The sequence below is a fragment of the Sinocyclocheilus anshuiensis genome, unplaced genomic scaffold (assembly GCF_001515605.1).
Source record: "Sinocyclocheilus anshuiensis isolate Anshui unplaced genomic scaffold, SAMN03320099.WGS_v1.1 scaffold1193, whole genome shotgun sequence".
NCBI classification, from domain to species: domain Eukaryota; kingdom Metazoa; phylum Chordata; class Actinopteri; order Cypriniformes; family Cyprinidae; genus Sinocyclocheilus; species Sinocyclocheilus anshuiensis.
The window spans coordinates 70,474-83,015 of NW_015549615.1; the positions used below are offsets into that span (position 1 = coordinate 70,474).

General features: G+C 35.1%; 1 long non-coding RNA gene across 1 annotated transcript; it reads left to right on the forward strand.

Moving 5' to 3' along the window:
* Positions 1 to 8,411: 8,411 nt before the first annotated feature.
* Positions 8,412 to 11,831, forward strand: LOC107659278 (uncharacterized). The gene is made up of 3 exons (XR_001630894.1): positions 8,412 to 8,498; positions 11,450 to 11,478; positions 11,629 to 11,831. It is a non-coding gene; the product is annotated as an uncharacterized LOC107659278 (long non-coding RNA).
* The last annotated feature ends 711 nt before the right edge of the window (positions 11,832 to 12,542 follow it).

Sequence of the window (12,542 nt, forward strand, 5' to 3'; positions counted from 1 at the left end):
TTTAAAACTGAAATTATAGACAAATGATTCCTCAGCATGAATCTGTTTGTAAGCTGCAGCTTGATTGATGATAATGACAGCACATCTGGTTTCTGGTTGAGTTACGACCCGTCTCTAGATGCATGTAGACACACACATGTACTGTGTATTAAAGCATTAAAGCACTTTAGACTCAGCAGAGCATTCATCCAGACACGAGGAGATACATTCACACACCACAATCTCTCAAACACACTCGAGAGTAACATCATATTTACTCCATATGATTGTGTAATTGTCAGTATTAGAAACACTGAAGCTCAGATTATAACAGAAAGACTGTCGGTGCAAATCATAGTAAAGCAAGATGATTTACATAAAAACAGTTAAATGATAAGAGTGTGTTGTATTCTTCTGTCATGTACAGTATTTACAGTTTGATTGTGTTTCTGTGTGATAATTTTTTATCTCTTCTTTTCTTCCAGCTCTTTTCGCAAGTGCTTGGGGAAGGTTTCTAAATTATGCTGTATTTAATAAAGTTGTCATAATAGTGCTGTTTGCAATAGTGTTTGTGTGCTGCCTCTGCAGAATCATTTACGGTAAGTATTTCTGTGTGATTCATTCCCATAAGTGAGCAGAGAATCACTGAAACTGCGTCTGATTCACACTGATCTGAACACCCTTCATCACTTTAGTTTAATAATTCAAACACAAACATACTTTATTCTTCAGATCTGATATTGCACTTCAGAGTATTAGTAGAAATAGTACATATCAATGTTTTTATTAAATATAATACTGTATAGTTTTTATTAGAAAAATGAAGAATCTTTTTTGAAGGTTACTGAATAACTTCATTATATTTATTGATATGTTTATAATATAAAGATAATATATATGTTTTTATAAAAACTCTCACAGTCACATTGATTAATTCAGTTCATATGCTTCTGTTTTTGTTGTTGTTAATTGTGTCATGATAAACTGCCATTATAATGATTCAAAACTGAATCAAATCAGATCTTAATTATCAAAAATGTTTGTTACAGTTTTAGTTACAGAGGTTGGACAGAAACGTGGACGGATAATAGAAATCTTTGGCCTTGTGGCTGATATGACCTTTGATATTCTGCCTACTTTACAATTCATCCTCCTGTTCTACACGTTTGGAGCTGCCAGAGGAGGTGAGTTCATATTCATATTCATAATCATCTGAGCTCCTCTGTGTTCATTTTACTCAGGGTTCAGATCAACATGCTTTAATAATGAACATTCTTCATTACTTTAATGTCACTTTAAAACACTCATTATGGACCGAGACTGATGTTCATTTATGATTTACTGTATTTACGGTACTGTATATTATTTACTGTAATCTGCTGTGAACCTGCTGATGAATTATAATATCCAGCATTAATATAACTCCTCTCCTGTTTTCAGGATTCATCATCATTATCATTTTACCAGTGTTACTGATGATGACAAATGACAGATGGTTTATTAGATGCAGAGTAAGGCTCGGCTGTAAGTATCTGCTGAATTGTGATCTGATCTCTGTTTAACTGCATCAGTGTCTCTGTTATATTGATCATCAGTGTTTGCAGAAACACATTACAGTAATATGATGACATACAGAAACAAAGTGATGTAACCTGTTTTACATTAGATTGCTGAAATCAGATTACAGTTACTGAATCACGTGACTTTAGTACTTGTTTTACACATCTGTATATATTTCTAAGACAGTAATATTTATTTTACATGGGATGCATTTACATGTATTTATTTGTAAGCTGCAGTCGTGTTTACAGATTATAATGACAGCACATCTGGTTTCTAGTTCATTTCTCTAGCTGTGTTTCACATTCTCGCCAGCACAGCCGTGTGGGGCCTGGGGCCCAGACAGTTTAGTCCTCAGTTTCCATGAGGGCCCCACATGGGTTTTTCTAGACGAGTTGATGAAATGAACACTGCTCAGTGTGCACACTACAGAGTGTTAGAAGCAACACTGAATCAGTGATAATTAAGTGATTAACAGCTGATGATAACAAGCAGAATCACTGAACATGAACAGAAACACAATAACTACAACATACAGCCTTAATGAAATAAACTGAAGATAAAAGACATTAGGGGACAGATCTACTACCAGCTTTCACCAACTTCTAACTGGTATATCGTACAACACTAATGCAAACACTCTGACCTTATTGCACATGTATTTGTAGGAGTTTCCCTTTCAGATGCAAACTAATGTTAGGAGTGCATTTTAATAAATTATGCCATTTTGCGCCTGTGTCGTTAGTAGGTCAGTTGCACATTATGATCATCGCTCTGCTTGTTTGAGACGCTACACTAATTTGCGCTGCTCTTGTGTTCTGTTGGTCATTATGAACATGATCTGCTGCGTCTGTGTTCATTTCTGAGCGTAATGTCAGTAGATCAACTGCACAACTTCTCAGTCCCATCAGGACTTGTATGGGATTGTGTTCTCACACTAATCAGTGAATCTGGCCCTGAATCTCTCGAGATCTCAGCAGAAGATCATTAACCCCTTAACTGTCACCGTCCCACCTGTGGCGCTCTTTTTTTTGTTGTTGTCCTTTTTCTCTATCAAATCTTTTAGTAATCATCATAAATTATATATCGTTTGACTTATGTAAAATATTTATTATAAATAAAATACAATTAATATAGTGCATTTTATTTACAGTAAATGTAAACTTCTATAACTTTTTGATACTTTAATTTTTTGAAAAAATTCCACTTTTGCAATAATCTACTGAGTTTCTTCTTTAAAAAGAGACCAACCTGGTCTGTATTCCAAAGTGTTCATCAATTACAACAATTTAAGTTTGGATAGTGCACTTTCATGCCTATTTTAAAAAATGGGGGGTGACCGTTAAGGGGTTTTAAACAACAAAAACAGCATAACATCTTCACTTCTTACTAACCAGTCTGACTTTATTTTTTTCATACGAGTGACAACAGTTTTTTATTGAGAGTTAACTGAGGTTTAAATGTTAAATGAACATTATATTTGTCACCATTGTGGTGAATAGTGTTTGATTTAGTTTAATTGTTAACGTTATTTTTTTTCTCTGGCTGCTATAACTGTCTTCATTATGGCAAGACATGGTGATCTGCTGATGACGATAAAGATATAATCATCATATAATGGCCTGATTGACTGATCCCATTCAGAGCCTAATACCTGATGATGCAGGCGATATGTTATTAATTACTCATTATCAATTATACATCTTCACATTTAGCAATGCTATGATAGTCGAAACATATTAAAACACTGGGTCTTGATGTCTGTGTGTCTGAATGACTCAACAGATAAAAATCCAAAATAAGAGCATCCTATCTGTCATTTCTCAGAGTTAGTAGTGTGAAAATCAAACCTATAAATGACAACAACCCACTTTTACTCAGTGATGAGATCTGATACATTTATATCACTGTTAAACTGCCCGGCTAAAGCAGCGTAATGATGACAAACATAATCTTCAATAAAACCTCTGATAACTCCCAATAAGAACTTTTGTTACACGTATGAAAGAAATGAAGTCAAACTGGTTTGTAAAAAGTGAAGCTGGTCCTGTTTGTGAAGTTCCTTTGTTGAGATCTTGAGAGATTTAATGTCTTCTTTTATTTGCAGTCGATTTCATAAAGGCTGACTGTATTTTGTAGTTGTTGTGTTTCTGGGGCCTCGTTTATAAAATGTTGCATAGGAACCGTCCTTCATTTAATCTGTTGAGATGATTTATCAAATGTGCATACGTGTGATTCAGAGAAATGAATGTACACACAACAAAACTTGCATACGCCTCTCTTCCAGATGTGAAATCTATAAATCACAAATTATCTTGAAATTGTGCACTGCTGAATGGTTTTAGACCTCCGCTTTATAAACACTCTCTAATTAACTGCTCCGGGTGTGTGTTCACGGTGTGTGTGTGTTCACTGCTGTGTGTGTGCACTTAGGATGGGTTAAATGCAGAGCACTAATTCCTAGTATGGGTCACCATACTTGGCCACATGTCACGTCACTTTCGTCACTTTTTTTTTTTATGTCATTAACACATAATAGAGCACCAGTCAACATCCAAATCCTTTACTTGAGAATTGCAATCGACAAGAATTGCTTATAATGCAGCACTTTTCCAGGTCAGAATGTTTTTATAAATCTGAACATTGGCTGGGATTTTAGCACCTCAAGCATCAAATCTGTGCATGTGCACTTTTATAAATGAGGTACCTGACCTCTGTCCCTAAACCAGGGGTATGAGTTTGGTCCCAGAGAGCCGCTGTCCTGCAGAGTCTAGCCTTAGGCTGCATCTGAAATCTGGAGACTGCTGTCTTCGGAGGACACATTTTAAGGCAGGAAGGCATCAAGGCACGTCCGAATCCAAAGTTAGCTTCACTTCCGGTCTCCTGAGATACCTTCATCTGATCGAGTTTTGAAGGCAGCATAGATGTATCCCTCGCTGCCTTTGATATCCCACAATCCTGTGCGTTCCATTCCGTGACCGTTGAACTAAAAAATTAAAGATGGCGTCTGAAAGTTGCGTTTGGTGGTCAGTTTGTGTGTAAATGTATATTTCTGACTAACGTTTTGCACTTTTGATGTTATTTCTAGCAAATAAACAGTATTATAGAAATTAAATATTCATTTAGTTATCCCCAAAACTCATTCTCTTGTGTTGTAGATCATTAAGCCGTTACGCTGCCTCAGAAGCCTGTCTGAAATCAGTTTAGTGAGGTGCCTTCATGTGCAAAAGCTGCAATTAGAAGTCCTTGCTGAATAAGTCAGCAGCCGAGGTTTTCAGATGCAGTTTTAGTGATCCTGAAGACATTGATGAGCTGGTTCAGGTGTGTTTGATCAGGCTTTGAGCTGAACTCTGCAGGACTGTGGCTCTCTGGGACAGAACTTGCCGGCCTCTGCCCTAAACCAGCCCTCAGAGAAATGTGTGCAAAACACTAGATTATTTTTTGTAATTCAGTGTTTTATTATAATTTTGGTAAAGTATACAAAAAGATATTGTAATAAAGGAAAGAAAGCATATTTGACAACTATTAACCCCTAAAAAAAAAAAAAAAAAAAAACCCCCAATAGAAGCAATCAAAACCAACAAAAGAGCAATAATATGTAAAAATATGTAAATAATATGTAATATGATAACACACCTCAGGACAAGTACACAGATAGGCAGGATTGGTAGTAATAATAACAACACAAATAATAGCAGTAGATGTAATGGTCACATGGACAAGGTTACAGGTTTAGCGTGATTAGTCTGTGCAGATGATATTTCCAATAATAAATGTAGCCAGAGCTTAGCAGAAAGATCATGAGGGGGTTTCCATCGTTTAACTAATAGTTTCTTTGCTGCAGTAATAGCAAAAATTATGTTCCTTCTCACTTACAGAAAATTGAGAATTATCATTCAACAGTAAAATAACAGGATCTTTGGGGAAATTAATCCTAGTAACCTTGTACAAAATATCCAACACAATGTTCCAGAACTTCTGCACCTCTGGACAGTCCAGAAGCACATGTTTCAGAGCGTCAAGATAAACTGATCCACAGAAAGTACAATACGGGTGAGGTGAAGGAGTGTATTATCCCACACTGTTTCTCCAGATATGATAACCACGCTCTAGCTTCAGGGAGATTATCTGCACTCAGTTCTGAAAATAAGAAACAGTTCTAATGCTTGGCGCAGTGTGAATCCAACCTTTTGGCATAAAAAACAGGATTTATCAGAGACACACAGTGAAACATTAGCGATGTAAAGACGAGGACAAAGTTATTTTTGCGCAAGACCTTATTACATTTGTATGATTTCCCTTTGAGATAAAGAGTATTTAAATGAATCATACATCATGATTTACTAAGGTTTGCGGTATTAAGTTTACTGGTATTTGTGTTATTAATGCCCAAAAGAGCATGTCTTATCCCATTTTGAGCTTGACATGCTGCGATAGTTGCTGCTATAGCAGGAGAAACGTCTCAGGTTACTTATGTAACCATGGTTCCCTGAGTAGGGAACGAGACACTGCGTCCTCTAGGGGTCGCTATGGGGAACGCCTCGTCGTGACCCCTAGAGGACGCAGTTCGAAGTTCCCATGAAAGGGAACCACAGAGAACAGAGGGAAGGGATATCAGGTTGTTTGCCAAGCCACAATTATTATTATTCTATTTTTGATTACAATTATTATATTTTATTTTTGTTACTTTTAATTTGTGCCTGTCTGCATAGATAGTGTTGCGCATTAATTGAAATGGTCTGGTTGTGTCTGTCTGCTTTAATTTGCTCATTGTCAGTAGATCAACCGCACAACTTTCAGCTCCCAGCTGCGCTTCTATGGGATTTCACTCTCATGCTAATGTGCCCTGTTTAGTAAATCTGGCCCTAGTCTGTGTAATATATTAAATACATTTAACAAACACACAGGTAAACATGCACACGTACACTTGTGACACACACAAACATACTGGCATATATACATTTGAAGTAAAATCACAACACACACAAGCAGGGGAACATAATGAACCATAAGTACAAGCACACATCAGAACAGCTGCAGTTTCAGAAGAGCTTTTGGATTTATAAAGTGTGTCATTTTGTTGTTGTTGTAATTTTGTGATGTGATCAATCAGTTTTAAAGAACTGAAAGAACTGTTGGGTTTTAATTAAAGTATTCAGCAGTAAGTATTAATCTGTAGTGTATTAACTGTTTTTGAGTAATTTTACCATCACTGACGATCAGATGGACCAATCAATCATCATTTATTCATCTATTAATAAGTCATCATTATTTCTGACTCTCTCTGTCTGTGATGGTTTGAGTTTAATGTCCAGGAGAAATGAATGATGTGATTCTTCAGTGATTTGAATCATGATGATCTGTGTTCAGATGTTTCTCTGTCTCTCTTTATTCAGTCAGTTTTAACCCCTGATCTGCTCTGTTTCTCTCAGTATAAAGTGTTATTCATGAAATCATTCTCACACTCTCGTCTTTTTCAGGTTCATATTCAGTCATCAGCACAGTGACGTTAATCTTCACGATAGTGACTAATGCACTGATGATCGGCCTTTACATGTTCACACTGGAAGATAAAACAGGTACAGTAATATTTTAATAATGTTTGAGTTACAGCAGATATTAGTGTTTTCATGTTCATCAGTCGTGGCACAGAGGGTTGATCACATGATCAGGAGATATAAAGTGGTTTAAGAGCTGTGTCCTGCTCCCTTCAGCCTCTCTTTCCTCTCACTGTCCTGCACAACACAAGTCTCTCTCTTCTCCTTTTCTCTCTTCCTTCAGTTATTCTGCTTGTTACAGCAGCTGCTCATCACTAATAGTCAATCATCCTTTAATTAATCACTGTTACATATCTAATTAACTACAACACTGTGTTACTTTAACGCTGTAGCTTGGGACGATATGTACACTGAGCAGTGTTGATCGAACAAGTGTTGAAGGATTTTGACAAAAACTTCATAAATAATGCACTTGTGTAAAAATGTGATGAAGTGATGCTGTATTTCACTCTTTTCAATTTACAGATCCCATCGGATGGGGCTGTGTGATTGTGTTTCTGCAGATACTCTGGACATTCATGAAGTTTACAGATTATTTCAATATATATATATTTACATCTATTAATTTGGGTACAGTATTGATCATCTATTTTGATCATCTCTTCTGTATGAAATTGGTTCATGATTTTAAACAATGTAGCACCTGTGATATAGCAGATTAATCTCATTAGTCCAGTAATTATCAGTTGAACACACTGTAGTTTTCCACCGTAACAAAGTCAAATATGAATAATAAACACAATACTTTAAGATAATATGTGTCAGATGAGCTGTAGAAGAATGAAGGACTGAAATCAATCATATCATACACCATACAGATTAAATTAACAGTTAATAAGAAATGAAATAATTAAATAGAGCAAACAAAGACTCAAACATAACTTTATATATGTTGCAGAATAATGGGGTGCACCTCTTTAGTGCTTTTCAATGTGGCCTCATTTTTAATGATACTGTAATTAAATATTAATTTAACTAAAACATTGTTTTAGTGAGTGCATTAACATGTTTATGTTCCTAAAGTTCATGTAAATGTTTAACCTTGATTCACAGATTTCCAGCGTTATGTTGCTGTGTATGTGTTTGGATCAGTCGGTGTTGTGTTACTGAACTCTGTTACTCTGATAACTGAACTGATCCTGAAAACAGGTGAGTGAACATCATACACTTTATCATACACACATCTGAGGGAAAAAATCACCTTTTTAGTGTTGAAGATTTATGAGCTGAATTCACCTGCATTTATCTGGAGCAATTGAATTAATTTCTCAAGACAGCGGTGATAACATTATTATTTTTCAGTGAATGGTGATCGTATGATGGCAGATCTGAGATTCGTCGTCTTTCCTTCTGAATGCTTCTTTGTCATATTGGTGCTGATTTCAGCAATCTTTGAATCCAGTGAGTATAAACCTGAACTGTTTCTGTTACATTAGATCACATGTACAGCTGAGCTCAAAAGTTTACATACACCCTGCAGAATCTGCAAAATGATAATAATTTTACCAAAATATGAGGGATCATACAAAATGCATGTTGTTTTTGGTAACACTTTCTATGAAACCCGTATTTATAATACAGTATAAGAGTATTCTTAAGTCATTATAATGAATGCATTAAAAAAACAATCTTATAATATGTATCTCGGGAGTAATCATAACAACAGTTTTAATGCGTTATAATATTTACTTATTTGTGGTTATAGCCTTTAAGAGTATGATGATTTATAATACACAATGAACACAATGCATCCACTTAACTTACAATGGATTATATTTCCCATAGTTAATAAGGTATTATAAGTCTCATATCTTGCCATTGATAACTTGTTACTTTACTTAAAGCAGACAAAGACCACTTATAAATAAGAACAACAACAATAATAATAATAATAAAAGTAAAAATAATGTTTTTTTTCTTAAACAGCCATAAGATCCAACCTGGTCTCATAAAAATACGTACCTCTGTGCACTTTTTGTGCAACACTGTTTTTACGTACCTTACTGCACGTTTCGCCGCAGTTTCAAAGAGAAATGAACCCTGGCACGTTTTTATGATGTTGATATAGGTATGTATTGCTGTGTTTTTATTATGTTGCTTCAGGTATGTATTGCGGCGTCTGTGAAAACCCGTAGATATGAAGCTGGATATGTGTGATGCTAACGTTCAAAAGCATCGGTTTTCAAATCTCCCAGCATATTAATATTGTTTAGAAGTCATAACATGATATTCTTCAAGTAATTGTGCGAAAATTATGCTTTATGAATCGAAACTCTGTAAATTTGCGTGAAAAGGAATAAAAGGTGTTAAGAGTTTTACTGCCTCTAGTGTTCATTTCTTTTGGAAACTGCAGTGATATGTACTTATTGGTATGTATTTCGTGTCTCGCTAAAAAGTGCACCCAGGTACGTTGATGCCATGAGAGCAGGTAGATAAGATCAGATATCTGATCAGATGAGTGTGTAATATGGCACATTTGATTTTAATAATATTTATTGTAATATCAGTAAGATACTGTACAGATCTTAAATAAATACTGTCAAGATATGAGACTTATAATCCATTACAAATTAACTGGATTTAACATGGTGTTTATTGCATGTTATAAATAATCATACATTTATGAAAAAAGTTATAATCACAAATAAGTACGTTTTATAATGTATTATAATTGTTATTATGATTATTTATGAGATGATACAACATTATGTTTTTTTTAATATATGTATATAATACATTATGCATTCATTATAATACTTTAAGAATCCCCTTATAATGTGTTATAAATACAGGCTTCATAGAAAGTGTTACCTTATTGTTTATTTAGTACTGACCTGAATAAGATATTTCACATAAAATATGTTTACATATCCACAAGAGAAAATAATAGTTGACTTTATAAAAATGACCCCGTTCAAAAGTTTTAATTTTTTCATTTTGATTCTTAATATTGTGTTGTTAGCTGAAGGATGCACAGCTGTGTTTTGTTTAGTGATAGTTGTTCATGAGTCCCTTGTTTGTCCTGAACAGTTAAACTGTCTGATCTTAAATTTAAAATGATATCAAAATCATACAGTCATTGTTGGAAAGGGTTCAAATGCACAAAAGATGCTGGAAAAGCAAAGAATTAGTGGGAGCTGGGGGATTTTTCTGAAGAACAGCAGACAGTTTAACTGTTCAGGACAAACAAGAGACTCATGAACAACTATCACTAAACAAAAAACACAGCTGTGGATCATTCAGTATCACTAAACAAAACACAGCTGTGCATCCTTCAGCTAACAACACAGTATTAAGAACTTTTGAACGGGGTCATTTTTATAAATTCAACTATTATTTTTTCTTGTGACCTATATGTAAACGTCTTTTATGTGAAATATCTTATTCAGGTCAGTACTAAATAAAAAATAGCATGCATTTGGTATGATCCCTCTTATTTTGGTGCAATAATTAACATTTTGCAGATTCTGTAAGGTGTATGCAAACTCTACATCATATGAGCTGGTCTTCATATGTTTTCACGTCACAATCATTTGTCTTTCTTCAGAACAAACACAATTAATTAAATAAATAATCAGTCTAGTAGTTTACTGCTGTGGTTAAAGTTCCTAAAGTCGGATTTGCTCACATATTTAACACACAGATTGTGATGTGTGTCTCTGTGTGTTAATTTGCTGTAAAGCTGGTTGACAGTGAGAGTGTGTTTAATGACTGAAAGACTCAGAACACATTAGCTATAGGTGTAGCTGGACTATTTATCTCAGTCTCTATTAATCTAATATTATGTTGTCACAACACTTACTGTAAACCCCCCTATAGAGCCCCTTCAGACTGAAATCCTAGAGCAGCTCACAGTTAATAGAGATCAGCACTTGATAACATCACTACCTCACAAACACTAACCCAGCTCAGATTAGCACATGGCCTGTGAGACGTGGCCTAACATATAGAGCATATCCACTAACAAAGACAGCATTTAACACACATGAACAATGACAAATGTAAAACATGCAATCGTAACACTACATAGTATAGCAAATGTACATAGTGTGTTACTATTATATTTATTACTGTTACATCATTAGATAAATGTCAAGATCATTCCCTGTCAGGTCTCTAGGCAATTACATTTAAAGTTTTCAAGTTGAAGTGGGTTTAATGTTTTTTACAGTGTTGTACTTGAAACAATCAGAGTCACCATTAAAATCATTTAGATTCAAGCGGCTGCACTTATTAAAAGTCATGTTGAAGGTCTAAGTGAATGAGTAGTTCTTTGATTTAATTTGAACTGATAATGATCAGATTAAAACAGATCAACTAATATCTTTTCCCCCTATTTTCTGACCTCACAGAGATCGCAAGCTGTCTGAAGTCTTGTCAGGTTAGTATCATTTATAAAGCTGCATTGATTTGAGATTAAAACTGACCCCGCAACATCAGGAGACTTTTTACTTCATGCTACATAATTCTCAAAAAGTGTGAGGATGTTGCATGGATTATGTTTAAATGACATGTCTGGTCCTAAACACAGAGCGAAGTGAGATCTCAACGAGCGAAAAGATCACAGCGAAAGCAGAAAACAGCAGAAACGTGCGCTGATAAAAGATCACAGAAGAACCAGAGCACAGGAGACGCACAAGAGATGAGATCTCTGAAGACTGGAGAGCAGGAGGAGCATCAGCCGGATTCAGCAGAATCACAAACATGATCCACAACCAGAGAAAACTGTCTCACATTCACCACACACAAGATATTAAAGTACAGTCGCAAAACTGCTTAGAAACAACAGACTGTAAAACATACCAAACAAACGCAATACTGACACACTGTTTGTGCTTCAAAAACTTGTGCTTGACATTGAACTCAGTGCGATTGTTAATAATCATTGTTAATGTGAATGGTTTTGTAAATAGCTGTAAATATATGCAGGCTGTGTTTTCCTGCATCCTAACACTTGCACACTGTAAGAAAAGTTCAACAGAGTAAATAAATCAGAAACACTGAGATTGAATAGTTAAACCTCCAGACAGCAGATCCTGCATTACACATTAGCTACATTAATAAAGCATTATGATACACATATACTGTTATTTACATTCAGTTTAATTCAGGCGATTATCATCATGTTTGCAGCGCTGGAGTTCAGAGAGTTTGTGTTTCCACAATGTTTTGAACTATTAAATATTTCTCAAGGTCAGTGGCTGCTGATTGTCTCATATTATCAGTCAAGTTCAGTTCAACTGATTCATTTATAACTCGAAACTCTACCATAATCTCTAATGATGGTCTAAACATGTAGGATTTTGTCTGTGAATGATGCAGTCAGAGGTCATATGATGAGTTTTATGTGACGAACAGGTCAAAAGAAATAAAAATAAAATAATGAATATATTGTCTTTATGCTTAACGTCATCATACAGAAAGAATGATGGCTATGTGTGGAAA